General features: G+C 46.5%; 1 pseudogene; it reads right to left on the reverse strand.

The window, feature by feature from the left end:
• Positions 1 to 2,870: 2,870 nt before the first annotated feature.
• LOC147723028 (14-3-3 protein beta/alpha-1 pseudogene) lies at positions 2,871 to 3,870 on the reverse strand (annotated as a pseudogene).
• Between the last annotated feature and the right edge of the window lie 13,720 nt (positions 3,871 to 17,590).

A 17,590-nucleotide genomic window follows, 5' to 3' on the forward strand; every position in this document is an offset into this window, starting at 1 on the left:
TTTTATTAAGTCTTTCTACGATAGCAAGAGTATAGGTCCTTATTATGGACTCTATGCTATCGATTAGGGCACCATTTGGAAATTCCTGTGGTGTCACGGCGACAGGAGGGTTATCAGGAATGGAGCTGTCCTGAGCTACTTTGGGGGTGGGGCAAGAATGTATAGGTGATGTAGCTATCCTTCCTTTATCTATTATTAGTACCCGTTCTCCCCGTATACTAGCATTGTTTTTAATACCAAAATCAGCATGATTAATTTTTCTCTTAGGTAAGTCGGACCTTTTCCGCCTTTTTTTGTTAGGTGGGGGGCCATACATTTTAACAGGCGTGACTTTCTTTACCCTATTTCTTGCTGCTTTGGTTTGCCTAGGGGTGGGGGTTATTTGTGCCTTGGTTGTAACTATGGTTTTAGTTATACTGGGATTAATAGAGTTTGATGTCGATGTATTGATCATGTCTTGGGGTTCAATTTCATTCGTAGACGTACCCTCTCTAAATATTAAAGGAACACTATCCTGAGAGAGAGTACAGACATTCTCAATTGAAGTACCCTCCAAAGTAGAAGTAATCATAACAGGTGAATCGGTTAATAATCTATTTTTTAGACTTTCTACCGAGCGTCGGCGCTCAGCCCGGCGTTCTGCAAGGGTAGGAGTAGTGGGGGTGTCCATAACAGATTTCTTGAAATAATTATCTAATTTCCCATTAATCAAGCTCACAGGTTTCTCAGGGCCAACAAGCTCCAGGGTTAGGATTTCAATAGACATAATGTCCAATATTATTTAACCCCCAAACACTTACACCAATAGTCCAAGACAGTACAATGTTCGACCAGGGGTTCTTGCCCGGCCCGGCCTCCTCAGGCATCTGAGGGCCACAGAGGGCCCGCCCTTTGCCCGGGCTTCGCCCGGCGCCGCCCGCACGCGTCCCGCGATTGCGGGATTGGTGCTCCTAAAGTAGAGCAGAGGGGGGAGGGGCGGGAAGAGGCACCAGGTGCGCGCGATGACAGGAGCGCTGGGAACCCTGGTCCTCGCAGTCCCGCTTCCCCGCAGTCAGCAGCAATCCAAATAGGCGAACAGGGACTCGCTCTTCAAATCAGCAGTTTCCCATGCAGAGAGAAAAGCCCTGGAAGGTCCGTGAAGCACAGGACTCATGCAGCGTTTCAGATGAGCCCAGACGACTTTGAGCGGCTCCCGCGGAGTGGGGGCCGCGAGTAGTATTTCAAGGTCCAGGTAGGCAAAGGGGGGAGGGGCGGGAAGAGGCACCAGGTGCGCGCGATGACAGGAGCGCTGGGAACCCTGGTCCTCGCAGTCCCGCTTCCCCGCAGTCAGCAGCAATCCAAATAGGCGAACAGGGACTCGCTCTTCAAATCAGCAGTTTCCCATGCAGAGAGAAAAGCCCTGGAAGGTCCGTGAAGCACAGGACTCGTGCAGCGTTTCAGATGAGCCCAGACGACTTCGAGCGGCACCCGCGGAGCGGGGGCCTCGAGTAGTATTTCAAGGTCCAGGTAGGCAGAGGGCGGAGGGGCGGGAAGAGGCACCAGGTGCGCGTGACGACAGGAGCGCTGGGAACCGTGGTCCTCACAGTCCCGCTTCCCCGCAGTCAGCAGCAATCCAAATAGGTGAACAGGGACTCGCTCTTCAAATCAGCAGTTTCCCATGCAGAGAGAAAAGCCCTGGAAGGTCCGTGAAGCACAGGACTCGTGCAGCGTTTCAGATGAGCCCAGACGACTTTGAGCGGCACCCTATAGATGTAACTGGGACAAAAGCGATGCACCACCTATGTACCAGGAGACTATGAAAGCCACCAATGAAAATCCGTCCACCTTTAAATACTTAGGGATTTATATCAACACGTTTGAAGAGAACTGTATCAGATCATTTGGAGCCTCATATAGCCAAAACCCTCATAGATTATATAAAGTGGCCCCACCTGCATCTTTCACTTTGGGATAGGATGTAGGCTGTAAGGGTGGTGGTGGTCCCTTACTTTGTATACATACTTGGTATGCTAGGGTATGCTACCCTTATTAGTTAGGATCACTATTTAGCGATCTATTGGCAAAGGAATTTGTTTGGGGTAACATGAAACCTGAAAGGGGAATTTCAATCTAACCTGCCCATAATGGAAATGGGGGAGTTAGACTCCCATTCTTCAAGCATTACTAGACAGCTCCTCACCTTTCTCAACTGATATACGAATGGCCAAAGATGGAGGATCAAATTCCTGGGTCCTCATCAAACTCAGCCTTACTCAACATGACCTAAGTCCCCATTTGTTATATAAGCATAAGACACCTTTCTCATTGACATTAAATCCCATGAAACATTCTTTGATTTTACTACTACACACTAACGCCAAATTGCATGGTGGCCAACCCATCTGGAGCAGCACTCGCATATGCATATGGGGCCAACCCAAACAGTGGGTGCTGTGGCAGAGGATTAGCCTTCTCACTCTAGACCATTTATTGCAACAAAGAGGGCTACAATTCTTTAAAATACGACCAGAAGAATTCAGTTCGCCCTCATCAGAAGTGAATATTACTTTTTTCTACAGGTTGGACTGGAATTTGTTAAAATAACTGTAGTCACAAAACCCCATTTCATTAAAAAAACATAATAACCCGCTGTAACCATGCAAATCTAGATGGAATTGAAAGTGAATAGAAGAACATTTTGAAATCAAGTGTATCTTTTTAGCTTGCCCCTTATTTTCAAGTACACAAAGACCAACAAAATATTCCTCCAGCCAACAAAATCTTAGCTACATTGAGGTTATGAAAGTCTATGTACTATTCTCATTACTTGTTGCATGAGGGAATACATGTGCAGGATACTGACCGACGGTGGCAGTGAATTGTGGCAGTCACTACCTGTCCCCCTCTCCAAAATTAGCATTGTCTCCCTGATTTTCTGATGTCCTTAAAGTATGGTTATCCCTTAGAAGCTGCATGATTGCAGTGATATTGTTCTACAATTCTTCATTGAGTGTGTCCAACTCAGGAGCTGCCTCATCAATCATACGTCGTTTTTGCCAAGTGGCAGGCGGTATCAGGAGAATAAAGAATTTCATTAAAAAACACAGAAAAATATAAAACGAGCCAAAGCTGAATCAGATGTTTTTGCTGCATTCCCTTCTTGCTGACCTCAAAGGCCAACTGGAACGCCTCCTGGGATTGGTCAAGAGTTTGTTTCTTTTTCTCGCCGCTTTCAACTTCATAATGATATCTGAAGTAGTCTACTTTCATTCTTAGGTAAAGGACTTTGCTCTCATCTTTGCAGATTTTCTGCAGTTCGCTTTTATCACGGTACTCCCTAGACATTAGCTGGTACTTCTCATTCCCTTTAGTTTTTTTTTCAGTGCTGGAGTTGGTAGCCAGGAAGACCGACGTGCTGCAGCCACGTTATGATAAACCACTCGGAAGAGATTTTGGGGCATATTACCAAGCAATAGCGATAATTATCGCTATTGCTTGGTTAGAGACAAAAATGTATCGCCGACCTGCGGCGATTTTTATCGCAGATAAACCTTGGTATTACCAAGGTTTATCGCAAATGCGATAAAAATCGGCCGCAATGCATATTCAGGCATTACCGAGCTAATGCTCTTAGCCATGTTATCCACTTCCCATTGGATAACATGGCTAAGAACTGCTCTGGGCAGGTGTTAGCTTTTGGAGATATTCGCGCTTAGCGCGAATATCTCCAAAAGTTGTTAATAGGAGATAGAGAGATAAACCCCTTGATATGTTCTTTATTGGTTAGCTCCTTCCCATGTTCAGTGACCTGTTCATGGCAGCAGCCATATCATCATACCACTCAGCTTGCTCGGTGAGTTTAGCCTTCTGCACAAGCTCCATTGAGTCCATAGCTACAGTGCCGACTAGATTTACCAATCCTCAAGATAAATCACCGAAACCAGACCTGGCTGACCCACTTCTTCACCAAATGAATGGGGGTGCCACTAAGGGACATGACAGTTTCCTCGATTTACAAATATCTAAATCAATGGGGATTGCACAAAGGGATGCCAGCAGGATTCTAAGAAATCTAATATATCAGTGACAATCTAAACCTCTCTGTGAGATACTTTTACAAATGGAATACAGAAAGTGAGTGGAAAGACATATTTGAAAATCTAAAAAAAAGTGGTGAGAACCTAGACTGAAGGTCTGTCATACTAAGTCACTGCAGGATTGCTAATGGACATCACATACATTATTAATGGCAGGATTGCTGCACCAATCAAATTGCTAGAAGTGTGACCAGTCGGGCTGTGATACAATACGCCTTCTATTTGATTGTCCAAACCTACACAACTTTTAGTCCCAAAGCTGTAACACACTCAATAAAGCAATAGAGATTGATGGAGCTACTACCTATGGCAAGAACGTTGATCATGTTATATGACACGGTTGACTTACCATCATTGTCAAACTACAAACAACACGTATTGACAAAAGTCATAACTGTAGAAGAGTAGGATCTGCTTACTATGGTAATGTATTGTTTGCTACCTCTTGTATTTTGTTTGGTTTTGATACTTTAGGCACAATTACTACCATTGCCTCATGTGACATAACGTTTGTTTTTGTGTTTTGAGTATCTGCCATCAAGTGCAGTTTTATACCTCTATTTGAACTTTGTTCGCTTTGGTAACATACACACATGTCACTTTTTTCCTCTTGTAACGAATCGTTTGCTACCTCTTGTATATTGTTTGCTCTTGATACATGCACAATTGTCACTATTGCCTTATGTAATGTAACCTTTGCTTTTGTAACATGCTAACTTGTCATTTTTCCTCATGTTTCACTACTGTTCCTATTGTGGGGCGCTCTGACACCTTCGGGTAAAGTCAGCGCCATATAAAAACGCATTAAATAAATAAATAAAAATAAAAAATAAAAAATAAACACTTTTTGCTGGTGTTTCACTGTTTTTCGGCTGGGGCTCTGCTATACAGGACCCCCGCCAAGCTGCCTCCTCTCTAAATTGATTATCTGTACTTTAGGTACACTCCAGTTTGGTTTACTGAGGTACCCTTGTGAGTCCCTAGTATATGGTACACTAGGTACTAAGGGCATAGGTATCCCAGATGCCTACCAGGGGCTGAAGCATGTATTATGCCACCCCTGGGAAGCCTTCAAAAATGGCACTACAGGACTGCTACTGCAGCCTTGGTAAGGTGGTGCAGGCACCCCTTAGTAAGATATAGGTTACCTATATCTACCTTCAATCACTGATACACATAAGCCTATCAGTCACTCCTATGGCAGGCCTTATTAATCCTGAAGGCAGAGTGCTTAGTTTTGTGTCAGAGGTAGCCCATGCCTGAGCTGGGCCCCTCTGCAGCTTTCAGAGCCTATTCTCCTAGGCTGTTCTGTGATGCAGCCAGACCATATACTCTTAAGAGCATTATAACCTTGTGGTAAATGCTAACTTTGGAATGGCTGCATGGAAGCATATCGTGTTTGGTGTCAAATACTTTGAAATCCTACCCCCGGCAGTCCTGGCGGCGGGGGTAGAATTCCACCCTTCTAGAGGGCGAGACATACACACTGGACTAACCGGTAATAGTTCAAAAGAGCCCTGGCATAACAAAATGGATGCTGCAGCCACAGACACGAGTCTGGCCTCTTGCTGCTGACCGAAACTACAGCAGGGGTGGCCTGGATAATAAGTTTCCTGTCACAGGGAGGTGTAACCACCTCCTAGACAGGCTTTAGTGTATTGGGGATGGGTGGGTGCACTCTCGGAGTGCTTTGAAGTCTGCACTGGGGGCACATTTGGTGTCCCTGTTCATATCCCAGTTCAAACCAGTTGCAGGGGCTACCAGCCCCTGCTCTGGCGTGAAACTGTACAAAGGAAATGGGTGTAGCCACCCCTCTTTCCAAACCCTCCCGTAGGTGGGTCCCCAGAGTATGTACAACCCATTTTCTTAGTATAAATAAGGGAACCCTGGCAACAGGACTTTATATTACACCTGGACGAAACTCTGAAACTGAATCCTGGAACTTCAACGCTCTGTTAAAGACTAGAGGATGGAAGAATCTCCCTTGGGGTCAAGGAGTGACTCCCCTGTTCGAACAGGCAACGACAAAGCATTTGCTGGTCTGCATCTCTGAAGCTCCCTCCGGACTCTGAAGTACTTGCAACCCAGGAAGAGGATTTCCATACTTCTCAAAGGCCGACCCGAGTCCCCAGCAAAGCTGAGACCCGCAGCCCTCACGAGTGGTGTGGAACCAGAACTCCTCGACACCGTCCACATTTGCTAGTGCATCAACTTCCCAAGCTTTCCAGAGGTTGTGCATTGGGGTACTCGTAGCCCAAAATTCGAGCACCATCTGCACAGAAGATTGTGGGCCTACACTCCACGAGTGTTCCGTAAGTCCGCTTCTTGCATTTCTGCTTGCGGTTCCATTGCGATCCCTATTCCATCGACTGATGGGTCTCCTTGAAGGTAACTTTACTTTTCCTTGGGCTTTACCTGGTTGCTCCACACGTGCCCTGCACGAAGCATATCTCTGCTTTCTGTGTGGATTGCTGTTGTCAAGGCTTATTGGGTCCAATGCGGAAGCCAACACTGCAGCACTCGACATCCTTTGTGGGACAGCTCGAATCCAGAACCTGGTCATCGTCGACGCCTCCTGGTTCTCATGGCTGAAGAGTCAAGCTTCACCTTCTTCACCTGAAATCACCTGACATCAGTGGGCATTCGACTATCGTTCCCCTGGTCACTGGCAAGTGACCCGGACTTTGTCCCCTCTGCTTTCATGTTCTTCTCATCTGCGATCCAGGTTTGGATCACACCAGACACTTTCCACTTGGACGCCAGCAGCACTTTGCATCAGATCGCCATTGAAAACAACGACGAAACCCAACACAAAAAGACACCTATGTACCCGGCTTCCCTGGGTGAGGTAACTCAAGTACTCTGGTGCTCCCATGGGTGTTAACTCTAGAACCTCCTAGTTCTTAAGGGGTTTGCTCCAAGTCCTCTTCTAAGTGTTCTTTATCTCTAAAATTCCAACTGTGACTTTCCTAATAGATGGTAATGATGATTCACGGCTGTCTTTAGACGCTGCACGTATCCCCTGTGGGTCCCCTGTGTCACTACCTTGGGTGGTTCCTGGTTGCCCCAGTGGTTCTAGAGGCTCTAGGCCTTGTATCTATGCAAGTTGTGGTTCTTATACCACTTTATTGATATAGGGTTCGGTACACCCCTAGGGCTCAACGTATATTGTGCTAATTAACTGTGTGTTATTGAGTTTACTGAATGCACTTTGGCCTCTAGCCTCATAAAGAGACTAGTGGGATGTGTTTAGAATAAATACATATATTTTAAATAAACCTGGTGTGGTTCTCCATTCATTTGGTCATTCACAAGATTATAGACTGGTAAAACAAACTGCTTTACATTCCTCCAAGACTTAGCCTGAAGGCTGCTCTCCACAGCTACCACTAGGATAGCTTTCTATAAAGGAGGTCTTTAAACCTACCATCAATAAGGGTATTTTGGACTGGTGCAAGGTGCCCACTAGAATAGTGGACAGCACATGCCAGTCCAACTTCTCACTATAACAACAATAAAATTCTGTGTTTTACTACACAGGTGATCTCCACACCTGCTACAGTAAGCTTATGGACCAATTGTGTTTAAGGCGGCCTCCTACAAGAGGTTTATGTGCAAACTACAGGAATCTATGGAGAACTTCCAAACTATCTGATAACTTATAGTATTACAAGTAACTATAACTTGTGCCCTAAAGGAACTAATACTCGCACCCCTGCCATGCACCGTGTTGTTATCAATGCTGTTATTTCAGATGTTGCTGTTTTGTTATTGACTATGTTATAGAACATGTAATGAGGTTTGTAGTATATGATGTAGTTAGAAGTGCGTGGCCTGGGTGTGAGTTACAGTTACTTTAGGGCAAGATGTATAGTTACTTGAGATAACTATAACTGGTTAATTTCAGTGGTTTTCTTAGTTTAAAACTATGTTTTAACTGACATTTTCGCATAACTATAATGCACCTTTAACCTTAGTTTTTTTCAGTGACTTTCTAAGGTATTATTAATATAAAATAAAATAATATTTTTATGCCTATTTACCATGGGTGACCTTGAGCCTGGGGCACCATTACTTTGTTAAATATTTGGAGCCTGGGGGGAGCCAAAGGTCCCTATGGTCCCTGCCAGGTTCCCAGCCAACACTCATTCTGGTTGCTGGTGGAAGCTTGCTCCTATGGTTTGCTCCCACCATGGCGAGAGCAGCTTTTTTCTCTGCTCCTGCTGGATAGGAGCAAGCCTGGTTGGGAAAGTGCAGGCAGGGAATTACGCTTTTATTACTGTTTTGATCAGGCCCCTCGGATGCGGTCCCTTGGGTCAATCTATGGCTTGGGCAGGGGGGCCGTACACTTCCCTTCCCTACATATAAAAACGGTCTGAGGAATGGGGTCCCCGGGGCCTCCTCCAGGCTCATAGAGCAGGCCCCACTGTCCCTCCTAATTATAAAATCAGCCCAAGCAGATGGGTCTTCAGGGCATCGTAAAGGCTTGAGGAGGGGTCCTCATGTTGCCCCCTAAATATTAAAATGGCCTAAGAGGATGGGATCCCCAAGGCCTCCAAAAGGCTCCAGGCGAGGGGAGCACACTCACCTCCCCTAAAAATAACACTGGTGGCCCCTCAAGCCCTAGCCCACACCGTGGGGGGCTTTTTTTAAAATACAGCAGGAGCCTGGATTTTTTTTAAACAGGATTGTGGATCTGTGGATCCTCTCCGGGTCCTCAGTACCTTTCCCCAAAACGTTTTTGGCCCCATATTATTGCTTGCTATAATTTTACATTATTTCCACAATGTGCATAAACACAAATACAATCTTGATTTCATTTCTCTTAATGTGCTATGCAAATATTTTTCAGAAATATAAAGAGATGATATTTATGTCTATTGTATATAGCCCCAGTGATATTGATGACCATTATGGATATACTGATATATGTATAAGCACTTACAATACTACATAGGTGCAAATTAATATTTTTCACAACATCAAGGAAATCCTATCTTTCTAGGACTTTCATTCCATACTATAGCAAAATGATGTTTGTTAGAAATGGGGGTCTCTAGTTGGAAGTGGTATGCACCTTGTCCAAGTAGAGGCCCTTCCTTCTAGACAGGATAGGGGAGTTACACGCTCAAGATAACCCCTATTCAACTCCCTGGTAGCTTTGCACAAGTAGTCAGGCCTATCCCAGAGGCAATGTGTAAAGTATTTGTACATAACACACACAGTAATATAGTGAAGGCACTACAAATTGACACCACACCAGTTTAGAAAAAGTAACAATCTTTATCTAAACCAAACAAGAGCAAAACAAGAAGATTCCAACATACAAAACACAAAATTTGACTTTTCAAAAAGTTTCAAGCATTTCTACCCATAGAATTCTATGGATAAGGTGATTTTACACAAAGTACCTGAGATGCATCATAATCCACATAGTAAAAAAGCAGGAGCATAGGAAAGCATTCGAAAACACAGTGATGCTTCAATTTCTGAATCCCTGGTGAGGCGATGCAACAGTTCTGCTGCACGCAGGAGATGAGTTGTGTCAAATCCATACTGTAAGGGGAAGCAACGCATAAAAATTTAAGATAGTTCTGGTCATCTGGGTGCTGCAAAGAAAATCTGGATGCACTGGAGGTCGCTGTGGAGGTGGCAAACTTTTGCTGCATCAGTTTCCTGAGCTGTGGTCCCACAATGTGTTGATTCTTTCAGCCACACAGCGGAGCCTGCGGTGGAGTCAGTGCTGGTGTTTCAGACCTCAAAAACACAGTGAGCTGAAGGCAGGCAGGCACTGCTTCAATTTCTTCGGCTGCATGGCAGTGGTACATAGAAACCTTTGCTGCTTGGCAGTGCTTCGTCCAAGAGCTGAAAGGGCGAAACGTCAGTTTTGAAGTCTTTCAGGGCTTTTTGCAGCAGGAACAACCTCCAAGGGCCCAGAACTGGAATTGGCACCACTTGGCAGGTCAGACCTCCTGACAGTGGAGTTCAGGAATGCTGCAAGTGAAGTCTTTATTGGCCCTGAAATTTCTTAACAGGAGGCAAGCATACACTCTCCCTTGGAGAAACTTCACAAGCAGAATACAGTCAGTCCTTTTCTTCTCCAAAGCAGAAGCAGCAACTGCAGACCAACCCAGAAAAGCAACACACAGAAAAGGGATAGTACTCCTTCTTACAGCTCTTCAGATCTTCTCCTTGATTGAATCTCCTCTTGTTCCAGACGTTTTCTAAAAGTCTGGGGTTGTAGGTCCAGTACTTATGCCAGCCATTTTATGACTTTAAAGTAGGTATTCTTCAAAGGATTTGTTTTTGAATTGCACAAGTTCTTGTCCTTCCTGGTCTTGGCTCTATACACACTACAGGGGGTGGAGACAGCATTGTGAGAGGCCAGGCACAGGCCTTTTCAGTTGTATGTGACAACTCCTTCCACCACTCTAGCTCAGGAAGGCCCATCAGGCTGGTGATGGGCCATCAGGATATGCAGGGCACAACTCAACTTTCTTTGTGTGACTTTCGAGAGTGAATGCACAAACAGGGTCCTGTCAAGCTTAACCAGACATTAATTCCACAGTCAGGCAGACACATGCAATGGTTAAACAAGAAAATGTCCATTTTCTAAAAGTAGTACAAAATAGAAGAACCTGGCTACCACCCCTAATGCTGCTGTTTACTTCAACAGATTAAGGGACAATATCTAAGTTCCTTGGTCCTGAGTTTTTATTTAACCATTACTTCATAGTTTCATTATATTCATTTGACAATTCATACAGTCTGAAAACAGATGGTACACTATTTGTTTTTTTGTACTACTTTAACTAGGCCATCAATACAGGGCTTAACCCCTTTACATTACACTTTCTAAAAGGTGCATTTTCAAACACACAATTTTGAAAAACATCTTTCCTTAAACATGTTTTTTATTTCTGAGCTCAGAGAGCCCACATTCCGAAAACTCTAGCTGTTCCCAATTGAAAGTTACACTTATAAAATGTTGCGAGGCAGCTCCAATGATAGCCTATGGGAGAGCTAGTCCTTGCAATAGTGAAAAATTAAATTGGCATTATTGTACTATTAGGACGCTTTGTGCTTTAGGATCGCCCTTCATCCTGCGTGGGCTCTGTAACCTGGACTCTCGCCCTGAGAGCTTGCTGCTGTTTTGGAATCTACCCCTCGCCGGACCCGCTGCGTGGGTCCCGCTTCGTGTGCGAGGACTGCTGGGCTCCATAGGACTCTGGTTTTGGAGCTGGTGTGGAGCAAAGGGGAAGAGCTGCAGGGCTGCGAGCGACTGCAGGGACTCCAACTACCAGGAGTCCCTGCCTGGCCAATAGTGCACACCTGGCCCGCTCTCCCTGCAAGCCCCGCCCCCAGCGAACGGATCTTTGAAAACCCTACCTGCTTCCTGCTCTGGTGGGACGCTTTGTGCTTTAGGATCGCCCTTCATCCTGCGTGGGCTCTGTAACCTGGACTCTCGCCCTGAGAGCTTGCTGCTGTTTTGGACTCTACCCCTCGCCGGACCCGCTGCGCGGGTCCCGCTTCGTGTGCGAGGACTGCTGGGCTCCATAGGACTCTGGTTTTGGAGCTGGTGTGGAGCGAAGGGGAAGAGCTGCAGGGCTGCGAGCGACTGCAGGGACTCCAACTACCAGGAGTCCCTGCCTGGCTAATAGTGCACACCTGGCCCGCTCTCCCTGCAAGTCCCACCCCCAGCGAACGGATCTTTGAAAACCCTACCTGCTTCCTGCTCTGGTGGGACGCTTTGTGTTTTAGGATCGCCCTTCATCCTGCGTGGGCTCTGTAATCTGGACTCTCGCCCTGAGAGCTTGCTGCTGTTTTGGACTCTACCCCTCGCCGGACCCGCTGTGCGGGTCCCACTTTGTGTGTGAGGACAGCTGGGCTCCAAAGGACTCTGGTTTTGGAGCTGGTGTGGAGGGAAGGGGAAGAGCTGCAGGGCTGCGAGCGACTGCAGGGACTCCAACTACCAGGAGTCCCTGCCTGGCCAATAGTGCACACCTGGCCCGCTCTTCCTGCAAGCCCCGCCCCAAGCGCGTCACCCTCTCTATAACTTTGACATCGTCTACCGCTGCGCGGGAGCGCCCGGGGCGAAGCCCGGGCAAAGGGCAGCCCGTCTAAGGCCGTCCAAGGACGCATAAGGACGGGCCGGGCCCTTCTTCTTTCGTGTTGGACTCAAGGACTTGGAGTATGTTATTCTAATTAGAAGTCTTACTTAGGTATTTAATCCACTTTCTTTGTGAAAGTTCACTGTTTGATTTGCCTGAACTGTTTCACTTTGAAAACTGCATATATACTGTAACCCCACATGATGTCCTTACGATCAGGGAAGGGTAGGCAGGTAACGATAAGGTCAAGTAGTGGTACAGCCAAAGGAACTTTAGATGATTTTATTATACGGGCCACAGGGATACTGGATAAAGAAATTGCCCTCACAGAAAGGCGTCTGTCTTTAGACCTAGTTACGGGGAAGCATTCCTCTTTGGGAAAGATTGGCTCTGCAACCATTCCTGAAAAGAGTATAACTTCTGACCTGGAAGCCAGCCCTAACCTAGTAGTAATCCCAGATTCCCAATCAACATCTATGGATGGCGTAGTGGACTGTCCATTAGAAAATCATGTTCTCACGAATACCACTGGGGAAGGTACCCAGCACTGTAATTCGGCCGTATCAGGGTCGGTCCCCCCACAATCATATGTCCTGGAATCTGACCCGGTAGTTAACAAATCTGGTAAACGCAAGAGAGGGGGGGGGTCATACTAAGGGAAGTAGAATTAAATTGGCCAAAACATCTGCTTCAAGGGCCTTCGCTAAACTACCCAGACAAAGGGGAACTTTGTCAGGGGAGTTTGGTCAGTGGATTCATTGTTGTCAAAATAATAAAAATGAGGAGCTCTTGGTTAATGTAGAGAAGCTGGTAAAAAGCCTTTTGACTCCCCTCATAGAAAGAACACAAATTATCAACCTAAAACTGGATCAACTAGAGCATTTAATATCAGTTAATACACACTCGTTGGAGACTCTGGCTGTAAATAGTAAACCTCCTGAGCCCTTGGGGAATCGTATCACAACAAAGAAGGGGGCCCAGAAAAACCAAAATCAAATTACACAAAATCAGCCTACCGTATCCATGGTCTCCAAGGGAACCCCTGTACAAACAGCTTCGACCAAACCTACATTGGCAGCTATTGCGGGCACTCAGTTAAAGACTGACACAGCTATAGCATCAACATCAAGCTCAGCTGCCTCTGTTTCAGTGGTCGCACCCGGAGGTAATCAAACTCCATTGAGCAGACCATCAGCCCCTGGTACGACAGCCCCCCTAACTAAACCAATCTGTGTGAATATACCCCCTGACTCGGCCCCCTATATGGCAATTTTGACAGGTGTTCCGGTAGTTGCAACAAACAAATATGAAACAAGAGAGGATTTATTAAACAAGGTAAAATTTTGGCTTAATAATAATAGGCCACTTCCACCAGCTGTGGCTACAAAAATATTAAGTGTGCGAAGGGTGCCCTGGGTCGGGCCAAGTAAGAAGGACTTAGAGGGGGATTGTATCCTTATCAATTTTAGGGATATTTGGGTTAAGGATATGATTTGCAATAAAGCAAGGTTTGCCAGGATGGGAGATATCCAATGTATAGGCTTAGAATATTTTTACCCCAATTTGTATCATGTTCCCCCTAACTTCTGCCACCCTGAGTCAAGAGTTCGAGGTAACAGCCATTTTGGTTGGACACAGAGTAATGCTGCACCTCAACCTCCCCGAAATCATCCTGGTTTGTTGTACCAGGGTGATGGATGCCTTATGAGACCGCCAAGCATTAGCAATCCTATCCAAGTACCCTATAATCAACCAAAAATAAGATTTCAGGGAGAGGAATATTTAGGGTGGATGCAAAATAATATTCCCCTGAGAAACCGTATCGACCCATTAATGGGAAAGGAGGGTTTAGACTGACCATCAGCCAGGTATAAGGAAAATGCTTCACTTGTGTCACATCTGGCTATGGGGGGAAATATGGGGGAAACGCAGAAGGATAACTCAGTGGTAGCTGTCCCTGACCGTGATGCTCAGTTTACTAGCCCTCTGAACATTGAGGACAATGGTAACCCAGGATGTGAGATTAAATCATCTTCGTCAGGGCAAGACTGGGTAACTCCAACAGAATTTATGGGGGAAAATTTAGGGGAATCCAGACTGCGCTTAATTTCGTGGAATATCGCAGGTCTTGCGGGCAGACTGGGGGATGAAGCCTGGCTGGATTATGTGGGTAGCCAGGATATTCTGTGCCTACAGGAGACATGGAGCCGGACGGCTCAGGACATTGAGGGTTTTCAATCATTTAATGTTTTGGCGGTTCCCTCACCAGCTGGGAGGGCTAGGGGTGGGATAATGACAGCACTATCTATTAAACTGCAGAAGTTGACAACTTCCAAGATAGTAGATACTCCCTGGTATCAGTTGCTCTTGTTGGAAAACCTGTTCCCTGAGCCTTTGTTGTTGATCAATTGGTACCACAATGTTTTTGATGGGAATTATGTATCGAAAATTCAGAGTTTGGAGGAACCAATATGTAAGGCGCGTAGTGAACGACCTCTACTGTCTGTTATCTGGGTTGGTGACTTTAATTGTTCGATGTGTAGAAAAGCATTCGAAAACACAGTGATGCTTCAATTTCTGAATCCCTGGTGAGGCGATGCAACAGTTCTGCTGCACGCAGGAGATGAGTTGTGTCAAATCCATACTGTAAGGGGAAGCAACGCATAAAAATTTAAGATAGTTCTGGTCATCTGGGTGCTGCAAAGAAAATCTGGATGCACTGGAGGTCGCTGTGGAGGTGGCAAACTTTTGCTGCATCAGTTTCCTGAGCTGTGGTCCCACAATGTGTTGATTCTTTCAGCCACACAGCGGAGCCTGCGGTGGAGTCAGTGCTGGTGTTTCAGACCTCAAAAACACAGTGAGCTGAAGGCAGGCAGGCACTGCTTCAATTTCTTCGGCTGCATGGCAGTGGTACATAGAAACCTTTGCTGCTTGGCAGTGCTTCGTCCAAGAGCTGAAAGGGCGAAACGTCAGTTTTGAAGTCTTTCAGGGCTTTTTGCAGCAGGAACAACCTCCAAGGGCCCAGAACTGGAATTGGCACCACTTGGCAGGTCAGACCTCCTGACAGTGGAGTTCAGGAATGCTGCAAGTGAAGTCTTTATTGGCCCTGAAATTTCTTAACAGGAGGCAAGCATACACTCTCCCTTGGAGAAACTTCACAAGCAGAATACAGTCAGTCCTTTTCTTCTCCAAAGCAGAAGCAGCAACTGCAGACCAACCCAGAAAAGCAACACACAGAAAAGGGAATAGTACTCCTTCTTACAGCTCTTCAGATCTTCTCCTTGATTGAATCTCCTCTTGTTCCAGACGTTTTCTAAAAGTCTGGGGTTGTAGGTCCAGTACTTATGCCAGCCATTTTATGACTTTAAAGTAGGTATTCTTCAAAGGATTTGTTTTTGAATTGCACAAGTTCTTGTCCTTCCTGGTCTTGGCTCTATACACACTACAGGGGGTGGAGACAGCATTGTGAGAGGCCAGGCACAGGCCTTTTCAGTTGTATGTGACAACTCCTTCCACCACTCTAGCTCAGGAAGGCCCATCAGGCTGGTGATGGGCCATCAGGATATGCAGGGCACAACTCAACTTTCTTTGTGTGACTTTCGAGAGTGAATGCACAAACAGGGTCCTGTCAAGCTTAACCAGACATTAATTCCACAGTCAGGCAGACACATGCAATGGTTAAACAAGAAAATGTCCATTTTCTAAAAGTAGTACAAAATAGAAGAACCTGGCTACCACCCCTAATGCTGCTGTTTACTTCAACAGATTAAGGGACAATATCTAAGTTCCTTGGTCCTGAGTTTTTATTTAACCATTACTTCATAGTTTCATTATATTCATTTGACAATTCATACAGTCTGAAAACAGATGGTACACTATTTGTTTTTTTGTACTACTTTAACTAGGCCATCAATACAGGGCTTAACCCCTTTACATTACACTTTCTAAAAGGTGCATTTTCAAACACACAATTTTGAAAAACATCTTTCCTTAAACATGTTTTTTATTTCTGAGCTCAGAGAGCCCACATTCCGAAAACTCTAGCTGTTCCCAATTGAAAGTTACACTTATAAAATGTTGCGAGGCAGCTCCAATGATAGCCTATGGGAGAGCTAGTCCTTGCAATAGTGAAAAATTAAATTGGCATTATTGTACTATTAGGACGCTTTGTGCTTTAGGATCGCCCTTCATCCTGCGTGGGCTCTGTAACCTGGACTCTCGCCCTGAGAGCTTGCTGCTGTTTTGGAATCTACCCCTCGCCGGACCCGCTGCGTGGGTCCCGCTTCGTGTGCGAGGACTGCTGGGCTCCATAGGACTCTGGTTTTGGAGCTGGTGTGGAGCAAAGGGGAAGAGCTGCAGGGCTGCGAGCGACTGCAGGGACTCCAACTACCAGGAGTCCCTGCCTGGCCAATAGTGCACACCTGGCCCGCTCTCCCTGCAAGCCCCGCCCCCAGCGAACGGATCTTTGAAAACCCTACCTGCTTCCTGCTCTGGTGGGACGCTTTGTGCTTTAGGATCGCCCTTCATCCTGCGTGGGCTCTGTAACCTGGACTCTCGCCCTGAGAGCTTGCTGCTGTTTTGGACTCTACCCCTCGCCGGACCCGCTGCGCGGGTCCCGCTTCGTGTGCGAGGACTGCTGGGCTCCATAGGACTCTGGTTTTGGAGCTGGTGTGGAGCGAAGGGGAAGAGCTGCAGGGCTGCGAGCGACTGCAGGGACTCCAACTACCAGGAGTCCCTGCCTGGCTAATAGTGCACACCTGGCCCGCTCTCCCTGCAAGTCCCACCCCCAGCGAACGGATCTTTGAAAACCCTACCTGCTTCCTGCTCTGGTGGGACGCTTTGTGTTTTAGGATCGCCCTTCATCCTGCGTGGGCTCTGTAATCTGGACTCTCGCCCTGAGAGCTTGCTGCTGTTTTGGACTCTACCCCTCGCCGGACCCGCTGTGCGGGTCCCACTTTGTGTGTGAGGACTGCTGGGCTCCAAAGGACTCTGGTTTTGGAGCTGGTGTGGAGGGAAGGGGAAGAGCTGCAGGGCTGCGAGCGACTGCAGGGACTCCAACTACCAGGAGTCCCTGCCTGGCCAATAGTGCACACCTGGCCCGCTCTTCCTGCAAGCCCCGCCCCAAGCGCGTCACCCTCTCTATAACTTTGACATCGTCTACCGCTGCGCGGGAGCGCCCGGGGCGAAGCCCGGGCAAAGGGCAGCCCGTCTAAGGCCGTCCAAGGACGCATAAGGACGGGCCGGGCCCTTCTTCTTTCGTGTTGGACTCAAGGACTTGGAGTATGTTATTCTTATTAGAAGTCTTACTTAGGTATTTAATCCACTTTCTTTGTGAAAGTTCACTGTTTGATTTGCCTGAACTGTTTCACTTTGAAAACTGCATATATACTGTAACCCCACATG

Source organism: Lissotriton vulgaris, chromosome 4_1 (assembly GCF_964263255.1).
Source record: "Lissotriton vulgaris chromosome 4_1, aLisVul1.2, whole genome shotgun sequence".
NCBI lineage: Eukaryota > Metazoa > Chordata > Amphibia > Caudata > Salamandridae > Lissotriton > Lissotriton vulgaris.